Consider the following 22,463-nt stretch of genomic DNA (forward strand, 5'->3'; position numbering starts at 1 on the left):
ATCTGTTCCTTGCCTGATTCCTGTTCCTGCCTTCTACCTCTTTATGCCTGAACTTGTTCTTGCCTGCTGCCTTCTCCTGCCGGAGCGCTGTTCCTGCCTTCAGCATTCCTCTGCCATGGTTCTGTCTCTTTTTTTCCTTTTACCTTCCTGCCTTTACCATCCATTGGCAGAGAGTTGCTCCTCTGACATATCCTTGCGACCATCAATTTCTCCTGGCTCAGTGACACCTCTGTGGTTCCACTGCCTTACACCACGTTAAATCGCCGGGAAGTGAATCTAGCCAGTGATGTCGTGGAATCGGGACTTAACCTAGCCCAAGTTCACCCAATCCGCTTGGGGCAGAGGGGAGCTGAGTCGCCTGCCTGCACCGACTCCGGATCATCCTGGACGACTTGCGAACCTGTGCCTCCAAGAAGAAGGGAGAAAGCCCATTACTGCAAGGATCCGGTAAGTCACGTCCTAGTGATCAAGCCCTTGACAGCTGTAATTTCTCTTCTCTTTCGTGTTTTCAGTCTGAAGGCAGGATGTTGCTTTATAAATTCTAGTTGCCGTCTTGAAAATCATTTTGAAAGGATCCAGTCAAATGTGGGTTAATGTCGATCTCCTGAATTGCTATCAAGAAACTTCAATTTCCGGGAATGATTTTTTAATCAAGTGAACTTATATGATTGCGTTATTTGGGTTCTCGAAGAACATGTATGAAAATTGCTCTTATATGTCTTGTGCATCTTGTTTCTGTTGGGTATCTAGGTAGTCCGGGACAAGATGCGCAGGGTCCCCTGGTCATATCAAAGTGGTTATTGAAGTAATGGACTGCTTGGGTTCTTTTCATTCTTTGAGCAGGTTTCCATGATCAACCTGCTCTTTAACCCGTCCACTGGGTTTCTGGCCATAGTATTTAAGCTCTCTAATAACCTTGATGACCTCATACAGCCAATGGCATCTGGCAAGTAGTGAATTGTCCGAAGCTGCTAAGAGGGACAGAACAATTGCCAACCTTGAATTTCCAGAGACAATGCCTCATGACGAGTTTCCTGGTAATGTGCTGGTGATTCCATGGAACTGTTGATACTGTTTCTGGCAACTGCAACCACAGAAGCACCGGCACATCACAACACTGCAGGAGCGCGCAATCAGGCATGCTGGAAACGGTGCGACGGGAAACACTGCTGTTGACCACTAATGCCAGTGCCACCATCAACGAAAATGCTGGTGGCACCGTTACCAGCATATATCTGACGGAAACATCGGTAACAGAAGCACCAGGACCGGAAACAACGTCATTGCAAGAACTGGAAGTTCTCTGGCTGCCATTTTGATAGAATCACCCCCTTCTTGTTGCCATTCGGTCACTGTGATACCAGCATCTTGACAGCAGCAATGTGGCCCCGAGTACCTGATGTCTGCCAGCGGAAGCCAAGCTTTATGGAGAAGGAATTGTCAGTACTAAATGACACTGTTGTGGCCAATGAAGGAGAACCATTCGCCACTGGCCACAGGCAGAGTAGCCAAATCTGCAAAACTGCCATATGTGAGAAGGTGGTACAGAAGGTGTCGGCTGTAGGCCCCGTCCCCTGCACACCAAGAGATTGCCACAAGTGGTGGGACGACCTACGCCTGAGAGTCCGCAACCTGCACTCGGCATACAGGAGGCACTGCACGGCTACTGGAGGTGGGACTGCCTCCCCAATCAAGCTGATGGCCTGGAAGGAGAAATATAGCAGTGTGCTGCACCCCAAAGGAATCCCCAGTGGAGGCCGGCACAGGGACACATGCAAAGGGCGGTGAGTACAACGTGCAACACCAAAAAAAGAAAACACAGTGCACAGGGAAATGCAGCACACACTACATGGATACATGTCCAACTGCATGCCGCCAAACCACATCCAACCCATGGAATGGCCATACCATGGCCGTATCCCAGGGGTACCCAAGCATTGCCCCCAAAACCAGTCAAGCACACATATTGAGACATGAGTACTGGTCATGTGCACAAAGTGACAACATGAGAAGCAGCACATACACGAGGCAAGCACCTGACCAAGATGGCATGCATGAACTACGAGCAATGTGCCCCCGTAACACACACACACATGCATGGACACATCAAGCCATCCTGACATCATGACTTCATGTACAGGCATAATGTCACGCAATGAGGTAACTGCATGTTACAAGGCCATAGGATGTCACAGATGTGATTAACGGCTTTCCCATCTCCCCCCCAAAGGCACCTCGTCTGACAGAGCATGGTGAACTGACCACATCACAGCCACATTGTTTACATTTGTTGACTGCTTTGTTTTTTTGTATATTGTTCTGTGTTCTGCTGTACTCCACCCTTCTCTAGGTTCTCTTTTTAATGATTGCTGTGTTCCTGATGCCCTGGTAACCTGATTTGCTTACCCGGCTGCTTTGTTTTCTGCTTGCTCTTCCATCTGAGCTCTTGTTAACTTAGTCATTTGTCCACTATTGTCTTGTCCTGCTCTGACTCGTCTGCTTGCACTCCTCCTTGTGTCCTCCCCTAGTGTCTCCCCCTCACGTTTCTCCTCCAACCCTCTTCCTCTCTCCTCTTCCCCCACCTACTGTGGTGATCTCTGTTTCTCCTATCTTTTCAAACTGCTTCTCTATTGACTATCCTGTGCTCCTCACTAAGGATGGTAGGAAGAAGTTCAAAAAGAATATCCTGGCCTCCAACCCAGGCCTCCCTATCGCTGACACCTATAGCAGTGCTTCCTCCAGACACACCCTCACAACATCCGCTTTGTCGTTCCCTCCCCAGACCCATGGACTCTTCATATGGTCTCTGTGCTCTCTTCTTTCTCTTCTTCTCCCATTAATGGTGGCACCCGGTAGGAGGCCCACCTGGTCCCCTTCCACCTTTAAGGTCATCATTAATGTTTACCTGAATGGCACCGTCTTGGTCCAAGACCCTCAGGCCAACCTTCGTCTCTTTGATAGACGCTTTCCGTGCCTTAAAAATGTCCTTTCTTCTCCTGCTGTCCCTTCTCTCCCTTTTTTTGGCTTCCTTGCCTCGCCCCTCTGTCTCATTTTTGGCTACCTTTCCCTCTACTCCTTCGTCTTCTGCCACCCCTCGGGCTCCTTCTACATCTCTGATTTGTATCCCTCCTTGGAAGTCTTTGAAGGTTTGCAACCTTCTCCATACTGCCACTCTCAAACACTCCTCTGACATCTGCCGCCTCCTGGAAGCATTTGATCTCGATGGCGTCGAATTCACTGAGACATGGTTTGCGGCTAGCTCTGTCACGAGCTTTGACACTCTTCTCCCTGATGGCTACAAGAGCCGCTCCGCACCCAGATCCAACCGTTCCGGAAGGGGTGTAGCCTTGATCTTACAGGAGTTGATTCCTGCCTCTGTCATTTCTATGCAGGACTACTCCTCTTTCAAACGCCTTGTCTGCAGGCTCTCTCTCTCTTCTGGCCACTCTCTTACCGTGGCTACTATCTATCGGCCACCTGGTCAGATCACCTCTTTCCTCTCTGAGTGGGCGGACCTCTCCTCCTCCCTTCTGGCCTCAACCACTCAACTCCTCCTTCTTGGAGACTTCAACATCCACCTCGATGTTTCGCGACCTCTGACACGCTCTCTCTCTTTCTATTTTCCCCTCTGGCCCGACTCACTCTCCAGGGCACACTCTGGATGTTCTGATCTTCTCACACCTCCCCTTCTTCATCCCCCTCACCACACCTCTCTCGTGATTGATCACTTTCTCCTTTCCTCCCATCTCTCCCTCTCTACCCCTCAGGCCAAGCCAACTCCAGCACTGCCACCTACCTTCTCGGTCATCCAACCCATGAAGCGTGTGTCAATTGAGGCTTTCACCGCCACTTTCTCTTCCCCTCCTCCTTGGCTTAATCACATCCTGACCCAGCCCTTTCCATGTTCCACTCTTCTATCTCTGATACTCTTTATGTTCTTGCCCCTGTCATGAGGATCTGTGTGAAGCCCAAAGCCAAGTGCAACTCCAGGTATGAATCTGACCTTGTCACCCTTAAACGCAAGTGCACAGTAACTGATAGGAAATGGCTAGATTCTTGCGCATCCTCTGAAAAACTGTCCTGCCGCCTGCAACAAAGACAATACCCGCTCTCTGGCCGCACTAAGAAGAGAGCCCACATCCAAGCCTGCATCTCTGCAGCATCTAACAACTCAGCCAAACTCTTTAAAATCTGCAAAGAGCTGGCCAATCCTGCTGCAGTCTCTACCTCTCCTTGCCCTCCTAGGCCCTCTGCACTGCCCTGACTTCTCATTTCTTCTCTAAAACCCAGGACATCCTGTCCATCCTCTCGTCCTCTCCTCCACCCTCTTCTCTCTCCTCTACCTCTGGCCCCCATGTGGCCACCTCTCCGCCCTCTTTCTTTTCCTTTCCTCTGTTCTCCCCTGACAAGGTTTCTATACAAGTCAGATCTGTGAAAGTCTCATAAAAACAGGTTCTTCCCTGTTCTCCCCAAACCATCAAGGACCACATTGACACCCTCGCTCCTGCTGACTGACTTCTGCAACCACTCCTTCGCCACTTGAGCCTTCCCTTCCCCTCTGAAGCATTCTCTTGTGCACCCTCTTCTCAAGAAAACCTCAGCCGACCCCTGCTGTACGGCTAACTATCCCCTGATCTCCATCACGCCTTTCCTGGGCAAACTCCAGGAAAAGCTGGCCATCTCCCAGCTGCAATCTTCACACTGAATCTATTGGTTGTCTCCATAACCATCAGTCTGGCTTCACAGCAGCCAGAAGCACGGAAACTGCTCTGCTGAACATCTGTGAAGACCTGCTTTATAACCTTGATTCTAATCTCCCCTCTGTCCTCATTTTACTTGATCTCTCTTCTGCCTTTGACACGGTAACCATGCCATCCTGCTCAATTGTCTCTGTGATAACCTGGGTATCACCGATCAGGCCCTGGCCTGTCTTACCTTGTTCCTCTCTGATCGACCCTCCCAGATACAACTTGGGTCCTTCCTTTCCTCTATCTCACTCTCTACCTGTGGTGTTCCCCCGGGGGTCTAACCTCTCTCCCTGGCTGTTCAACCAATACCTGGCACCTCTCGTCCACCGCATTGCCACTCTCTGCTCCAACTTTCATTGCTATGCGGATGACCCTCAGCTCGTTTTCAGGCTCACCTCTGCCACCTCTTCTCCTTCTCTCATCTCTAACTGTCTGTCTGCTATCCAGATCCAGGAGTGGTGTGCCGCCAACTATCTCTGCCTTAATGCCAGTAAGACAGAGGGCCTCATTACACGGATCCTCCATCATCTCGTGGGTCTCACTCCCTTGATATTACATCAGCTGTTCCCAAATTATACTCTACCAACAGTGAGGCTACAAGCTCCGACACCGGAAAACATCCAATATTACAGAAAGCTCTGCAGCATTTCCATTCATGTCTTTTTCCACGTTATTGAAAAGCTCAATTCCTTTCTCTCTATGTGTTACCATAGAAACTGGAGAAGCGTGCGCCTCCATGAAAACTAGGGAAGCGTGACCATCGGATCTGTCGTCTAACTCACGTAAGGAGATGAGTCACATGATTGGATTTGAACATAAAGAACGCCCTCTGCAGAGGAACAGCGCTTCTAAATGAAGTTGCTCGTTTCGTTCCGTGATTTCTTGTTTCCGTTTCCTCGCTCCATTGTCTTAGACCATTTTCTGCTTTCGGACTATGCCTTTGCCTGAGCCCTTGAATTGTACCTCACTCTCGTATCGTTCTGACCGTTGCCTGCCATACGGACCGTCTCCTGGAATCTCCCTTTGTACTGCTACACCTGCCTGTTGCCAGATACTTCTGCCTGTCTACACAGACTGCCAATTTCTCAATGTTCCATACTAGACACCGCCCGCACAACGACGACCTTGCCTGCTTCCACAACCTGTGATTTTTTTCGTCCTTCAAAAGGCAACGCACGCATTGCTTCAACCTGTTCTTGTTTTGTTTCTTTCATGAACTGTTTGGTACTTCGGTTCCACCGCACAAACTGCAAATCATTGTGGATTGTTTCTGCATGGACTACAGACTGCTGCTGCACTTATCTTAGGCGTCCTCATGCCGTTGGGGTAGAACTGTTTCACGGATATTACTTTCTGCTCCACACCAAGGATTTCCATTCCACTTCAAGGTTTTCTGTCCCAATCCAAGGAGTTCTTCCATCTTTCTTCACTTCCAGATTCCTCATTTCTGCGACTAAGGGACTAAAACCGGGTATGGGTAATTCCTTCTGTTCTCTGTTGTTACCTGGTCTAGTACCTCTTGTAGTTTTTATACTGTGTTGTAGGTGTTACTTTGATTCTGAAAACATTGACAAAATGCACTGTAGTATCTACAGCCTGGTGTATTGTCAGCTTTGACTCAGAGGTTAGCCACGTTTATTATTCAAGCAGTGTCTTACTTGGGTTTACTGTCATAGTGCTAACCGTATGTCCTTTGCTTTGGAGCCGGTAGGTCGAGATTGAATTCCCTGTTTTTTCATCAATTAACACCTTGGATTGTCGTATTCGAACAACCAAGGGGTACATTGGTAGGAAGAACCAGTCGTCTACGAGTTCTACTGTCTTCTTCCACTTTGGCAGGGGGATCTCTCATTTGCAGTAAGAGACTTGAGGATGGTTAGATCCTTAACAGACGTCTCTAAGAAGTCAAACTACCAACTGCACCTCCTCAGAGGTATTCTTCCCTTCCTCTCCTTCCCCCAGAAGTTCACTGTCTCCAGAGTCCTGGTTCTCTCTAGGCTGGACTACTGCAACAGCCTCTTTCCAAAACTGCCTGCTTTTACTCTCTACCCTCTGCAACTCATCCAGAACAGGACTGTAAGAATTGTCCTTGGCCTTAAGCCCAGGGACCGTATATCTCCAGCACTGAAATCTCTGCATTGGCTGCCAGTGGCTGCAAGGATTAAGATCAAGACCCTCTGCATTGTCCACAAGGTCTTCTGGGGCCTGGGTCCACAATATCTCCAACTCTCAATTCGTAAATACCTTCCTACTCGAGCTCTTAGCTCCTCCACCTCCAACTCCCTCAGTGTCAGTCGCTTCTCCAAGCAACGAGTTGGTGGTAGATCTCTTTCTTCGGCTAGGGCCTCCATCTGGAACAGCCTCCATGCCTCTCTGAAACTTGAGGAGAACCATCTCCGATTCCGGAAGCACCTCAAGACCTTCCTCTTTGCTTCTACTTTTTCTCTTCCTCTCCCCTGCAGATTTCCTGTATGATACTGCACTGGTCACCTGGCTACCATCTGATTCCGGGCAAGATCGTTGTCTCTGTCCTCCCTCTGTTCCCCCTTCCTTGCCTCGTCGCACCTTGAAATACTTGTGTAAAGGCGCATTACAAATGCCATATCATATCACCTACACAGAGGAGGAAGTTCACAACTCGTGCCACCACTGCTAAAGTCACACCAGCCCCACCAACACAACCTATGGGCCCTTTGACCAAGCCAGCTGCCCGTGCAGCCATTCCAGCACATATACGGAGGCACAGCCAGCTGCCGCAGCAGGCCTGCCAGCACCCACAGAGGCAGAGTCTCCTGCCACTGTCACACATCTGTTTGACCTGCCAAGATGGTCACTGCCTCCCCACACCAGCCTCCCAGATATGTTGTCACATCCACAGATGATGATGGCGTGCAGGAGGGCGGGGACATCCATAGGATTGAACAAAGGCAAAGGGAGATGGCTGGACTTGTGAGGCAGCAGCTTGATGAGACAAGCATGATGCATGAAAGTGTACCGGCCACCGGCCGGTGCTGTGCTGAGATATGCTGGGTATTGTGGCATGGCAGTGATGCATTCTGGTACCTGTAGTGCAATGCATGTGACTGTCCATCCATGCTCAGCTTTTAATGGTGTGTGGTAAATGGCAGTTGTGGCCACCCACTTTTGCATGCCGATTGTGTCCCTGCATTGGCATGGTGGCTGTGGGACATGCGCTGGTGCCAGACACGGAACCCCCCTGTGCCCTGGAACCCATCCAACTAGGTGTGTGTGTTGATGCTTTCCCTTACCCAATAGCCAGGTCTGCTGTCCCCCATAACTCACCATGTACACAGGCAGGGTGCTGTTCAGCAGGACCATGGAGTTGTGGGTTGATGCTGGGAAGTGGGTGCAGCAGTGGGTGATAGTTAGGTCTGCAATCCAGATAACTTGCACATTTAATGAGTGGTACAGTTTACGGTTTCTATACACGTCCTCTGTGGCATGGGCAGCCACAATCTCTACATGTGTGCAGTCCACTGCTCCCAACACAATTGGCATGCCCGCAAAGTGCATGGAAGCGGCCCTTGGTGGCATTTACCTGTGCGTGTGTGGTTGCTAGGGCAATGTGCTGCGACACATGGCACAGGAGGGCATCCAGGACCTGCACCACCACAGTTGAAAATGCAGGCTGCGGGATGCCATGGAGCTCGGTGACTGAGTGCTGGAATGTGCCTGTGGCAAGAAAGTGCAGCACTGCCGCCACCTTCAACAGGGGTGGTATGGCAGTTCAAATGCCTATGATGCTCTGGATGTTGTTCTGGATGAGCTCCACCAGTTCCAGATGGTCCCCCTGTTCAGGCGGTATAGGGTGTGGATCTGCCTGTCAGTCAGGGAACAGGGTGTGGCCCTTGTGTGTGGGTATTGTTGCACGCCTCTTGGTCATCACTTAAATGGGATTATTCATCAGCATTCTCCTCGTCATCCTCTTCCTCCTCTGCCTTCTCCACTGCCTGTCATCCTGTTGCAACTGATGCAGCTCCTGCTTTTAAAGCTGAACTCCGGCATTCAGCACCTCCAGGTCCATTGCTACTACTATGAGTGGCAGCATGGCTGTGTTGGCTAGTGTGTGTTGTCCTTTTCAGCAGTCCTAGTGTTAATTGTGTACAGCTGGGTGCATTGGGTGTACCTGTGGCCTGTTCCTCCACACCTGGGCCTGGTTACTGCCTGCTCCGCTGTGCCAGAGTTTCTGGCATGGTTTTCCCAATGGTACCGGCATTTTTATGCCAGCGTTTCCAGGAAAACTGCTGTCGTGATGCCACCTTGTTACCATGGTGCCGGTGTTTCCAGAGGATCCTGTGGTTTCCATTTACTGTTCTATCGGCGATGGTAGCACAGTGGACACTGTTACCACCGCCCTTGTTACCGGCATTGCCTCTCATAGTAGTGCGGTCCGGAAAAGGTGCCGGTAATCGGAATTAGCAGCACTTTATTTCCAGACTGCCACACTCGTAATGAGGCCCAATGTCATTACATCGAGGCTTCAGCTAAGAACTTGCAACCTTATACAGATTCCATGTTTGGAGTTAGGGCTTAGTTGGTAATGAGATGGGAGATATAAGGGGTCATTACAAGGTTGGCGGTAGGGGTTTAACAGGGCCGGTAGAGCTGCCGGCCCCGTTAAACTCCTACCGCCGTATTACGAGGTTTGCTCGTGGGACGCGCTGGTTTTACCAGGCGCCCTTAGCGGGTCCCGCGAGCAGACCTGGGTGCTTACAACAGGGCCCGTTTGTCACATCGCGGCAGGGATGGCGGGTATGGAATCGCTGGCGCAGGATCGCTGGCGTGACAGTCCACCATTGATTTCCATGCTCGGCTGATCCCTGCACCGTCCTATACGTTGCGCGCGTACGTGGCCGGAAGTATAAAGATCATCGCTTCCGGGTTACGTACGCGTTGCAAAGTTCCGGGTTCCTTCCTGCATTGCTGCCGCTCCCGTTGTTGTTTCCCGCTGTCAGCCCGTTTAGCTAAGTTCTCGGCACCCTTGCTTTTCTGGGCGTTGCTTTCTGCCACTCCCTTGTTTCCCGTTAGGTTTTTCCTTCCTTCCCTCCTCCTCCAGTTTCACTTCCTGCCTTTCCTTTTCCCTTTTCTCCTGTCCTCTGCCTGTTCTAGCTCCTTTTTTCCTTTTCTTTCCCCTCTCGCCTGTTTCCTGCTTTTCTTCGTTGTTTTCTTTCAACCTTGGCCTGCTTCCGGACTGCCTTTACTATTCCCTTGTACCTTGTTGGATCTGCTGCTTACCTGACCCGTGCCTACTTACCGGACCGCCTTTGCTACTCCCTTGTACCTTGTTGGATCTGCAGCTTTCCTGACCCGTGCCCGCTTACGGGACTGCCTCTGATTTTCCCTTGTACCTCGCTGGACTTTCTGGTTCCCAACCTGTGCCGGTTGGTTGGACTGCTCATCCATCACCTACCTTTCTTCAGCGCATCTGCCAACTTTGCCAATTCTACCAGAAGGAAGTCTTTAAGGGTTTTTTGTGCCTTTGGCTTTTTCCCCTGGGTGGCGCTCCCGGTGGGATTGCCCCCGTTGCTCCTTTTCTTAGTGGCACGGTGGCATCCTATCGAGGGCGTCCTTATATCCATAAAAAAAAGGAGAAGCCTTCAAGACGTAAGGAAGGAAAACCCAAGAAGAAAGTGGAAGGTGATGAGTTGGGGGAAGGGGGAGAATCTGCTTTATCGTCTGAAGAAGAGGCTATAACCGACGTTTGTGACAGTTTGCAACGCCAACAAAAAACCGAGATGGCAACTCCACAGCAAGTACAGGAACTTGTAGCTGCCGTCCAAAACCTTAACCTGGAGGTTCAGAACCTCAAGGCCGCCAATGCAGCACTGCAAAATAGAATGACGGAAAGAGAACGACCTTCTTCAGACCTACCCTCGCTCCCTTTGGTGTCAGGCAAATTCGATGGTTCGCCTAAGCGAGTGAAGGAATTCCTAGATGCATGCAATCTTCACTTTTCCTTCCGCCCACAGATATTCGCTTCAGATCATGCCAAAGTAGGATTCATGATTACCCACATGACGGGTAATGCCCTGGCTTGGGCCACTCCTTTGGTCAATCAACCCGATCCTGTGCTACAGAATTATGATGATTTCAAGACTCTACTACAGCAGACCTTTCTACGCACGGAAAGTACTTTCCTGGCATCCAAAGATCTCTTGGACATCCGACAGGGCAACACAGACTTACTCTCCTATATTACCACCTTCAAGCAGATAGCTGCCGAAGCTGGCTGGCAGGAACAAGCTCAATACGCCATTTTTCGTCGAGGGCTGAGAGAGGATCTCAATGACGAGTTGGCACGTATAGACTGTCCGACATCCTTTTCGTATCTCATAACTGCCACTCTTCGGATTGATTTTCGGCTGTCGGAACGACGGTCTGAAAGAAAGAAGACCAAATTCTACAGTCTCCCTCCCCCAGAGACTCAGTCACCTTCCTCTGTACCGTCTTCTCGTCAAGGCAAAGAGGAACTGATGCAAATAGGAACAGCTCGAGCCCCGCTCACCCCGGAGGAACGTAAGAGGCGACGGGATGGCAATATGTGTATGTACTGTGGAGCCTCTAACCATTTGCTACGTGACTGTCCAGATGTCCCACCTAGACGTTCGGAAAACGAGCGCCCTCGGTAAGTGTTAGGACGCACTCCCGAGGGGCCATCCCGAGTCCTTACACAACTCTTTCGGTGTCTTCTTCTGGTACTCCAGAGGATTCCAGGCTGATGGTTCTTACTGTTACCCTAACGTTAGGCAAGACAGAGATCCTAACCCAGGCTTTGCTCGATTGTGGCGCTGCCGGCAACTTCATCGACACCTTGTGAGCAGAACAGAAGGGTATCAACCGCCTGGCTAAACAAGAGGACCAGAAGGTAGAGGGAGTTGACGGAGAACCTTTGAGTTCCAGCATGATCACCCACACCACTGAAGAATTAAACCTACGCATCCAGCAGCATTCTGAAATGATCTCATTCGATATCATTCGAGCAGCTCATTTCCCCATCATACTGGGGATAGGGTGGCTCAGAAGACATAACCCTCACATAGACTGGACTAAGAACATACTGAGCTTTCAATCCACTTTCTGTAAGGCAGAATGCCTTCCAGAGCCAAGGTTCGAGACTGTCCAGACCACCAGTATCTACGATTCCAGACTCATCCACTGCCTACCTCATCACCTCCAGGAATACGCTGAGGTAGTGACAGAGAAATCTCCTAGTGAACTACCTCCTCACAGACCGAAAGATTTCTGCTTAGACCTTGTCCCAGGAGCATTAGTACCATTTTGTAGGATGTTTCCTCTATCGCTCAGGGAGAGACACTTCCTCTGGGAATACCTGGATAATAATTTGGCCAGTGGGCTCATTAGACCATCGAAATCTCCGGCAGGCGCTTCCCTGTTTTTCATCCCCTAGAAGGACTCACAGGAATTGAGACCTTGTATCGATTACAGGGGTCTGAACAAGGTGACCATTAAAGACAGATACCCTATGCCACTCATTACCAAAATCATTCAAGCCGTTCATGGTGCCACGGTTTTTACCAAATTGGATCTCCAGAACGCTTATCACCTTCTCCGGATTCAAAAGGGGGATGGATGGAAGACAGCGTTCAGGACTCCTTATGGGCTATACGAATACCAGGTGATGCCATTTGAGCTAGTAAATGCCCCTTCGGTATTCCAGCGCTTTATGGACAGACTTTTTTCAGATCTACTGTGTCAGACCACCATAGTTTACCTCGACGATATCTTGGTGTACTCTAGGACTACGGAAGAACATGAAGGCCATGTCAAAGAAGTATTCCAGAGATTAAGAGACCATCGTCTCTCGGTCAAGCTTGACAAATGTGTGTTTTCTGCAACCTCTATTCCGTATCTGGGATTCATATTGTCTAGTCAGGGTATCGCCATGGATCCTCGCAAGGTATCCACCATCCTGGAATGGCCTTCTCCTACATCTATCAAGGAAGTACAAAGGTTCCTTGGACTGGCTAACTTTTATCGAAAAATTATCTCCAACTTCTCCCACAGGATAATACCCATTACCACCTTGCTCAAGAAATCTACTAATCCGTTTTCCTGGTCTAACGAAGCTGAAGACAGCTTTCGCAAACTCAAAGAAGCCTTTTGTACCGCTCCCATCCTTCAACAGCCAGATCAAAGCCGACCCTTCATTGTCGAGACAGACGCCTCCTCATCTGTTATAGGGGCGGTTCTATTGCAAAGACATCAAGGAGTGGAACACCCGATTGCCTATTTCTCTAAAACCCTCAATGCCAGCCAAAAGGACTATTCAGTCATTGAGCGCGAACTGTTGGCCATGAAGTCGGCCTGTTTGGAGTGGCGACATCTACTGCAGGGAGGTAAACATCCATTTTCCATCAGAACCGATCATAAGAACTTACAAGTACTGTGACAATTCGAGTGCTACAACACACGTCAAGCTCGTTGGGCCCACTTCTTTGCCCATTTCGATTTTGATATCACCTACATCCCAGGGCATCAGAATCTAGTCACTGACTCTCTGTCCCGCCGAGGAGACTACATGTCGGGATCGGATTGTGCTCATGATCTGATGTTTCCTCTGCCAAGACGGATAGGAGTACTAACCACGTTTCTGAGACAAGTGAAAGAAGCTTCTGGAGGCAAATTTGAGTTAGAGAAACATCCCCACAACATCATATACGACATCAAGGAGGGTCTCTACCTTGTTGAAGGCAAGTTGTATTTGCCTACTTCCGACTTCCGGAAACTGGCCTTAAATTGGTGTCACGATTCCAAGATGGCTGGTCATAGAGGCACCAAAGGCACTTTGGACTATCTGCAGAGACATTTCTACTGGCCGGATATGAAAAGAGATGTGATCCGTTACGCACAATCCTGTATGACATGCCTTCGTAGCAAGGGTAACCGCCTAAAACCAATGGGACTTTTGGAACCCAATGCCGTTCCTGATGGACCTTGGAACGTCATTTCAACCGATTTCATCGTTGACTTACCTCCATCCCAAGGGTGCACGTGCATCATGGTGGTGATCGATTATTTCACTAGGATGGCTCACTTCTCTCCACTTCCAGGTATCCCGACAGCGGCTGGTATGGCCGAAACGTTTATCAAGGATGTCTTCCGTCTCCATGGGGTACCTAAGAAAATCATCTGCGATCGGGGTAGCCAATATACTTCCCGATTCTGGAAGAAGCTATGCGACCGATTAGGCGTTGAGAGAGCCTTGACGTCCGGATTCCACCCTCAATCCAATGGGCAGACGGAACCCTTCAATGGTACCTTGGAGCAATACCTGCGATGCTATGTGAACCTCCAACAGGATTATTGGGTCTCTCTACTACCTATGGCCGAGTTCTCTTACAATAACTCTTTTCACTCTACTCTCGGTCTAACCCCTTTTTTCTGTAACTACGGTTATCACCCACGGTCCGTACTGCCCGTCTCTAACATATCTACCAGCTTACCCACTGTAGATTCCACTCTCGCCATATTACGGGACGTTCACCTGCAGGCCAAACAAAACCTTAGTGAAGCCCAAAAAAGATACAAGATGCAGGCCGACAAACATCGCAACCCGGTCCCTAGATGGGAGGTGGGTTCTCGTGTCATGTTATCCACGAGATACTTACCACGATGGGCACACCCTTCCAAGCTTTCCCCTAGATATCTCGGTCCGTACGAGATCACGCAAGTTATCAACCCGGTGGCTTTTAGATTAAAACTACCCAAAGGCCTGCACACCCAGTGTTTCATGCTTCCCAACTGAAACTTTTTCATGAAGACACTTGGTCCCGTCAACCCAAAAGGACCCTCTTGCCCACTGATTCTACCCAGGAGGAATTTGAGGTGGCCCAAATCTGTGATTCCCGTTACCGCCGGGGTAGGTTGGAATACCTGGTACGATGGAAGGGTTACCACTGGTCAGAAAACTCATGGGAACCAGCCTCCCACATCCATGCCCCACTTTTAGTCCGCAGGTTCTATCACTTCCATCCTGGCAAACCTGGGGGAGACCTCCCTAGGAGGGGGCATACTGTCACATTGCGGCAGGGATGGCGGGTATGGAATCGCTGGCGCAGGATCGCTGGTGTGACAGTCCGCCATTGATTTCCATGCTCGGCTGATCCCTGCGCCGTCCTATACGTTGCGTGCTCCTTTTTTCCTTTTCTTTCCCTCCTCGCCTGTTTCCTGCTTTTCTTCGTTGTTTTCTTTCAACCTTGGCCTGCTTCCGGACTGCCTTTACTATTCCCTTGTACCTTGTTGGATCTGCTGCTTACATGACCCGTGCCTACTTACCAGACCGCTTTTGCTACTCCCTTGTACCTTATGGTTACAGGACTGCCTCTGATTTTCCCTTGTACCTCGCTGGACTTTCTGGTTCCCAACCTGTGCCGGTTGGTTGGACTGCTCATCCATCACCTACCTTTCTTCAGCGCATCTGCCAACTTCGCCAATTCTACCAGAAGGAAGTCTTTAAGGGTTTTTTGTGCCTTTGGCATTTTCCCCTGGGTGGCGCTCCCGGTGGGATTGCCCCAGTTGCCCCTATCTTAGTGTCACGGTGGCATCCTATCGAGGGCGTCCTTATCTCCATAAAAAAAAGGAGAAGCCTTCAAGACGCAAGGAAGGAAAATCCAAGAAGAAAGAGGAAGGTGAGGAGTTGGGGGAAGGGGGAGAATCTGCTTTATTGTCTGAAGAAGAGGATATAACCGACGTTTGTGACACCATTGTTAGCACCCTCCTCATTCCCATTGAGCCCTATGGCGGCTCAAACGGGAATGGGGAGGTACCGGGTCTGGGTTCCTTAAATGAGTAATTACCGGGTCCTCCAAGGTTGGAATGGCCTGGTAATTCCTCATTTAAGGAACCCGGATCCGGTACCCAGTAAGGGGGTAGCCATGCCGCTAATAGCGGTATGGCTACCTCCACCCTTGTAATGACCCCCATAGATTACTCCAAAGTTCTGACAAGAACAGCACACATGTAAAACTCTAGAGTGGTAGATTTATGGGGTCATTCTCTTCCTGGAAAGATTTATGTAAACCGTGTGGGTCACATTTTCAAAGCCATGCCAGGACACCTCCGCCTTTCCTACTTTTGTTTAAATGAAATAAATATCACTGAGTGGGCTGAAATTAAGATAAAATACATTTAATTGCAGGCCGTTGGCTCTTAAAATTGAAAAGAGCTACGACGCAGTTCGCTGAGTGAAAAGGATACCCGATTTAGCCCTTCTTCCTTGTGAAATGAACAGTAAATAAAATGAATACTGAAGAGCAGGTTAAACATAAAAAAAGCAATCATTGAACATCATTTCTTTAAAAAGGTGGATTGGCTCAAGGCAATCACGTGTGCAGTGCATCTCGCTCAACATTTTGTCCCACTGAGATTGGTAAACCGGCCTCATGCAGGTCATTGACTCTTCCTGCAGCCTTAACGCTCAATCAAGAAATATCTCCATTTGTAAGTGGGAGGGGAGTCTCAAAAACGGACACGCCCACACCCACACAATTCTTCCTTTTTTTTGGAAGCAAGAAGAGTAACAAAACAATGCAATAATTTCTAGCTAATGTTGCCACTATCATATCATACTAAAAATGTTTTAGCCAGGTGGGTCTGTGGCCATGCACGCTGTGTGCGAGGAGTATGATGCATGGGGGGGGACACTGCGGTAGATTTCTCAGAGAAACTTCTAGGGCTTCTGGACTCTGCTTTGATGGCCAGAAGAAGGCCTAACAAACGCTGGTCACCGACCCTGACTGGCGAATTTCATGTGTATGATGGATTTTTGCATGTATCTATGCGTGCATGTGAAGGTGAATTATGCAATGTATGCGATTGAGTCAGTGTATGGTGGCTGTGTGCGTGCGTGTGATTGAACACGTGTTTGGTGTATGGTTGCCTGTGTGAATGGAGTAAATGAGAGACTGAATGTTGTGTGAATGGGTGCCCATGTGTGGTGTGTGTAGTGCTGGAAATGGACAAGGGGGCGATCAGATGGGGCAGGCGGATTGTCAATGGTGTGGGTGGTACTGAGCGGCGTAGCTAGGTGTCGAATAATGTGGGTGCCTTGTACTGTTTCAATGTTTGCATCTGGGCTGTCCCGGTGAGCAAAGGATGGCTTTCATATGCAGTTTATGAAGCCAATTTCGCTGCACGAATTGAGACTCCAAACGCACAGCGTTCAGGAGACTCATGGTAGGCAGGGGCAGAGAGCTTCCTCAAAGGGGCCGATTTGGGCCTCGGGTCTACACTGAATGGCACTCTGGCAAGACAATTTTTACTGAAGCGAAGCTCCATCTTGTTCTGACCCAATTAATTCCCTGCATGTGTGAGTGAGGTTTTGCTGGGACAGCCGTTGAGGAGATGATTTTGGTGGGTGGGGCATGAAGGTGAGATTTGGTGTTAGGGAGGGGAGGGGTTTGTGGGTTGCGAGGGGTTTGTGCATTTTTGGGCATCCATCCATGAGAACTCAAGCTTCAAGCATGATAAGTTAGTACTGGGCTAGACTGGCATTTGGGTTCAGGCAGTCTAGCCATTTCTTATTGTGACATGACATTTTCAAATAACCAGCCCTCCATCATTAAGCAGACATGATATGTTATTACATGATAAGTCTTATTAGTGAGTAGACTGGCATTTTTATGAAGCCAGTTTGGACATGTTTTCTTGTTGTGCATGGCATTTTGAATGGCGGAGCCAAAAGGAGTATGTCTTCCGCAGGGATACTGGCATATATTGGACGAGCAAGCCTGAACATATTTTCTTATAGTATCATTACTGGCATTTTGGGCAAGCCAAAAATGAGTATGTTCTTATCTGGGAATACTGGCATATACGTAGGTGCTGTCATAATGGGCATGTATGGGCACAGCCAGAGTGAGCATATTTTAATACTGGCATATATTGTGGGCAAAGGCATTATGGAAATTCTCCTGTGCACGGTTAGTGAATTGTATCTGTTGATTTTTGGATTATAACCAAGTGCGAATTGTTTGGCTTTTTAACCAGTTTTTCACAGAAAGTGTGCTATTTAACACATCACTTTTACCCAGTATGCAACAAAATTTCTCAGGGAGAGAGGGACCCTTCCCCACCCCGAACTACTTCTGGTTGATTCGGACTCCCTTGCTATGCTCTCATGCTCTGGGCATATTTGTGTGAAATGCTTATACCTGTCCAATTAACTTAATCACCAGCCTCCAATGGGTGATTGGCTGGTGGGTGAATGGGTATGTGCATGCAAGGATGGGTCACAGGGAAGGGGCAGTGTATCATGGATGTTTCCTTCCATGTTTACTGGTATTTTTGAGCAAAGCCAATTTGATGAATGTCATTACATGGAGGAGGGGTGGGGGTTTATTGCACAATGGGGCAGTCAGACTGGGCATTTTCTTTCCTTGGTATGGCATTTATTACTCACATAAAGGAAAAGGCCTAAATGATGTAGGTTCTTACATGGGGGGATTGGGGGCCCTTTTGCAGTCAGCAAGGAAATGTTTTCTTAATGTGACTTTTCATGTTTTACTAGCGTTAAAGGCAAAGTCAACATGATGAGTGTGGAGGCATATGTGCAGCCAACCAAGGACATTTCCTTACTGTAGCATTGCATGTTTTACTTGCATTGAGGGCAAAGTTTACATGAGAATTCTTACATGGTGGTGCAGGGGTTGGGCAAGCAATGTGTGCAGCAGCAGTAGCATGTTTTCTTCTTGTGACAGGAGAGTTTTACTGACATTAAGGGTAAAGCCCACAACAGAATGTTCATACATGGGGATACTGGCAGAGCCGCATGAACATGTTTTCTTATGGTATCATAGCTGTGCATAATATTAATGACCACACATAGAGTTGGCTGGTACGTTTGGGTGTCAATACTCAGGACCCAGGCGCAGCCCCCTTATTTCTACGCTGGGTGAAAGATTTAACGTTTGATTAAAACAACATACTTCCATGTAGTGCAGTGCACAGCATTTCCCTGCAGCAGCATGAACATCATGCTCATGCATGCATGATGGTCCAGGCATGCCCAAAGTCTGGCGCGGCCCGTGCTTTGTTGCTGAGCTTGTAGGAGGGGGCTGCAGCATGGGTTACTGGGGGTTGGGAGGGCACATTTAGTGTTACACCACTGGGGCCAGTTGTTAGTTTGACTATTGTAAGCATGTATTTGGAAATGCACATGGTAATCCCCTAGGGACTGTGCAAGCAGGGACATAAAGATAGTTGAGAGTCTGGACCAAAGGGGTGCTCTGAATGCTACCCTTTGCAAAGAGATAAGCAAATAGATCGATAATGCTTTGTTAGCAAAACACTGCAAGATCTGGGAAGCTAAGAGAATTGATCCAATGACATTCCTGAATATTCCCCAACAGGAATTGCATGGGGCAGCCCAATCTGAAGACTAGCAAAGAAATGGAACCAGAGGAAAATGGGAATGAGGAGCAAATGGCCAGAATCGTGTAAGAAAGAGAAGCTTATTCGTAGAAGCTTTAAGTGGACCTGTGGAATTATTCCCAGTTGCTTTCAAACAATACTGTATCTTACCCTGTAGCGGAGAAGACGAGAAGCTGAAAGTGTTAAGGGCCGCCAAAAGGGGCTCAGATCATCAGTTGGGGTGGGTACTAGGGTTTGGCTTGGATGAGTAGAGAGTACTCCTAAGGAGAGTACTTAGGAATAGGCAGATTGTGGAAAAGCAAGTAGAGTAGAGATTTAAACTCACATCAGAATCAAGTATAACCTCATGGCTTGAAGTCTTCTACTATATTCTAGAAGCACTTGGAGACTACCCTTGGGTGGTAGCGGTGCGTGGTATAAATCAATGTAACAAAACATAACATATGGAGAGATTCTGCTTTGAACGGTGGAACGCCCATGTGTTGAGGTCCCTGGATAAACCATGACTCGGGAGGATAGCTCAAGGGCAACGTGCTCGCTTTGGAAGCAAGAAGACATGGAGCAACACAGGTTCGATCCCAGGGTGGTGCTTAGAAACCTCTGGGTATTAAGCGCGTTATAAATAACCAATCATATCAGATCATAACCATGAAAGAATGCAATAACATTTTACCCCTTATCTACAGCCTCTCAACCTTACCAGCTATCAGCTGAGGCAGTCCCGGTTGAAAGAATCAGAATTCCGACTGTATTGGGTGTAAATACAGACTCAAGAAACGCCTGGATATGGCCTAATGCTAGATTTTCCAGCAACTTGTATGAGGCAGGCAAGTTCGGGTTCGATCTGAAATTGGGTGGTGGTGTGGTCGAGTGGCTTGATTATGGGGTGCATTTTTAAATACCTCCTATTTTTCCAAATATATCCTAATTATGAGCTGAGATTGCATATGGAATTTACCACCCGGAGCAAAGAACTCCCCACATAGTATTTCCCATGTACCCCAGGCAGAAATTCTCATGCAATTGCACTTAGGCTCTGGGAATGTTTTAGAATCCTACCTTCAAGGCCATGAGAAGAGCAATGTAAGTCTACTATCATTGTGTGACTCCCTGCAAACACAATAGGCTAATCACGTATCGCTTATCCGGCAGATCGATACTAGAACAATACAATGAGGAGAAATAGGTGGAGCATAGTTTCCAGATGCCCACATCTGTAGAAACCGCTGGTTAGCAGCAAGGCTTGCTTATGGGGCAAATTAATGCCGTATAAGAGAACCGCATGATGTAAAATGATTGGTTATTTATAACGTGCTTAATACCCAGAGGTTTCTAAGCGCGGACCCAGGGATCGAACCTGTGTTGGTACTTGTCGTCTTGCTTCCAAGGCGAGCATGTTGCACCTAAGCTATCCTTCCGAGACATATTTTATGATGTATTTAATTTCTTGAACTTTGACAACATTTTCGCCACAATTGATATTGATATTTTATTTGGATCACGCTGGTACACAAGTCTTTCAGAGCGCGACAAGGGAAGGGAGGGGAACAAGGGAGGAGAAAAACAGCGATCTTACTAGGCCCAGTGACATTGAGAACGCACAAGTGCATGGGAGAGGGGGAGGGGGAAAAGTGCATGGAAGGGGGAGAGTGGAAAGTACAGAAGCCGAGGAGCGCAGATAAATAATAAATAAACAAATAAGTACATAAATAATAAAAGCAGCTGACAGTGGTAGTGTAGCCAGCAAGTGGTCAATAATATAATATAATAATAGTCCTGTCCTTGAATATTAAATGTAAGCATGTATTAAAATGTTTGGGCTAGAAAAGAGCAGAACTGTATTTGGGATATCTATGGCGTTCTTTCCGAGTGATGAACGATAATAAGGGTCTCCCCGCGCTTCCCGCCTTTGATCCAAGTACATCAATAAAAGAACAAATGCAAAATATGAAGGTGCCTAAAGGCAGCATTGCTCTGGTTTATGAATGGGCAGAAAAGTGAAACAGCTCTCAGGAGCGCTGGGAGTCTATGGGCCATAAACGAAGGGCGAGAAAGATCACTACCTGGCTTATTTATTTTATTTGCAATTTTAAAGCGTTTACACTGCCCAGGGCTTCGAGGCGCTGTTACAGGAATGTGTTTCTTAGTTGCGTATTTATAACGCTTCATACCCGGAGATTTCTAATCACGGACCGGTGATCGAATCTGTGTTGCTTTGTGTCGTCTTGTTTCCAAGGCGCGCACTTTTGCCATGAGCTATCCTCCCTGGACAAATTATCCCACACTGGGCCTCCCACTTGAGTGACTTCCTAAAAATGATACCGGATTAATAGCTAATGAAAATGGGAATGTCAAATTGAAAAATGTAGAACCACACACAGAAAGCTATACAGAGACCAAGTATCACATACTGGCGATTATGAAGCATAAATGATACGGTATTGATGTAGAAATGATGTCGTAGCGTTTGGGGTATTCAAGGATGTCCTATTACTGGGACTTGTTTCATTAACATTGAACGTGATGGCCGTTCCCATGCAGTTAGGGTGAAGTATCGTCCTTGGAACTTAAGGGGTTAATAGGCAGAAAGGAAATGTGGCAATGTTGACGGAAACATATGCTTCATTTTGTTAATGGCTGTATCCCCCTTGAACTTGTAAACCAGTCGATGCGTAAACATGATTAAAGTCTCAGTAATAAAAAAAAAGTGACCTTGCAGGGTTGCAATTCGTTTTAGGTAATCAGACATAAAGCCGTGTCAGCAGAACTAGCTCTCAGGCTTCAAGGAGTAGAACTCCAGAAAGGCATGCGCATCAAAATGCTCAACTACACTTATCCTGATCACAACGAAAACTGGGCTATACAAACATACACTCATCAAAGCCACACAACTTACAAAGTTTCAAGTAAGCAAACCGATCGGTGATCACAGAGACAGCATTGTGATTAACCTGGGCATTTGTCCATTAGTTAGGCCAGTGGATCACCCATTTCTCATTCTTGCCAGCCCCTTTCCTTTCCCCTATAGTAAGGTGCTGAATGAGACATTCTCTTTTGGTTTGGCATAACAAGGCCACAGATTTATTTTCACATATATACAACCACAGCAAACAGATCTTGAAAATAGTTCCAAAGATGTAGGGCCTCATTACGACCCTGGCGGAAATCGAAAAACGATGGCGGAAATGCAATACCGCCATCGAATAGCGCTCGGTGCGACTATGACCCGTCACCGCAAAGTACGATGCCATTAGCGACACCGTAGTGAACGCCAACGCTAACTGCACCAAGTACGCGCGCGCG

The sequence above is a fragment of the Ambystoma mexicanum genome, chromosome 7q, assembly GCF_040938575.1.
Source record: "Ambystoma mexicanum isolate Mex_15411 chromosome 7q, UKY_AmexF1_1, whole genome shotgun sequence".
NCBI lineage: Eukaryota > Metazoa > Chordata > Amphibia > Caudata > Ambystomatidae > Ambystoma > Ambystoma mexicanum.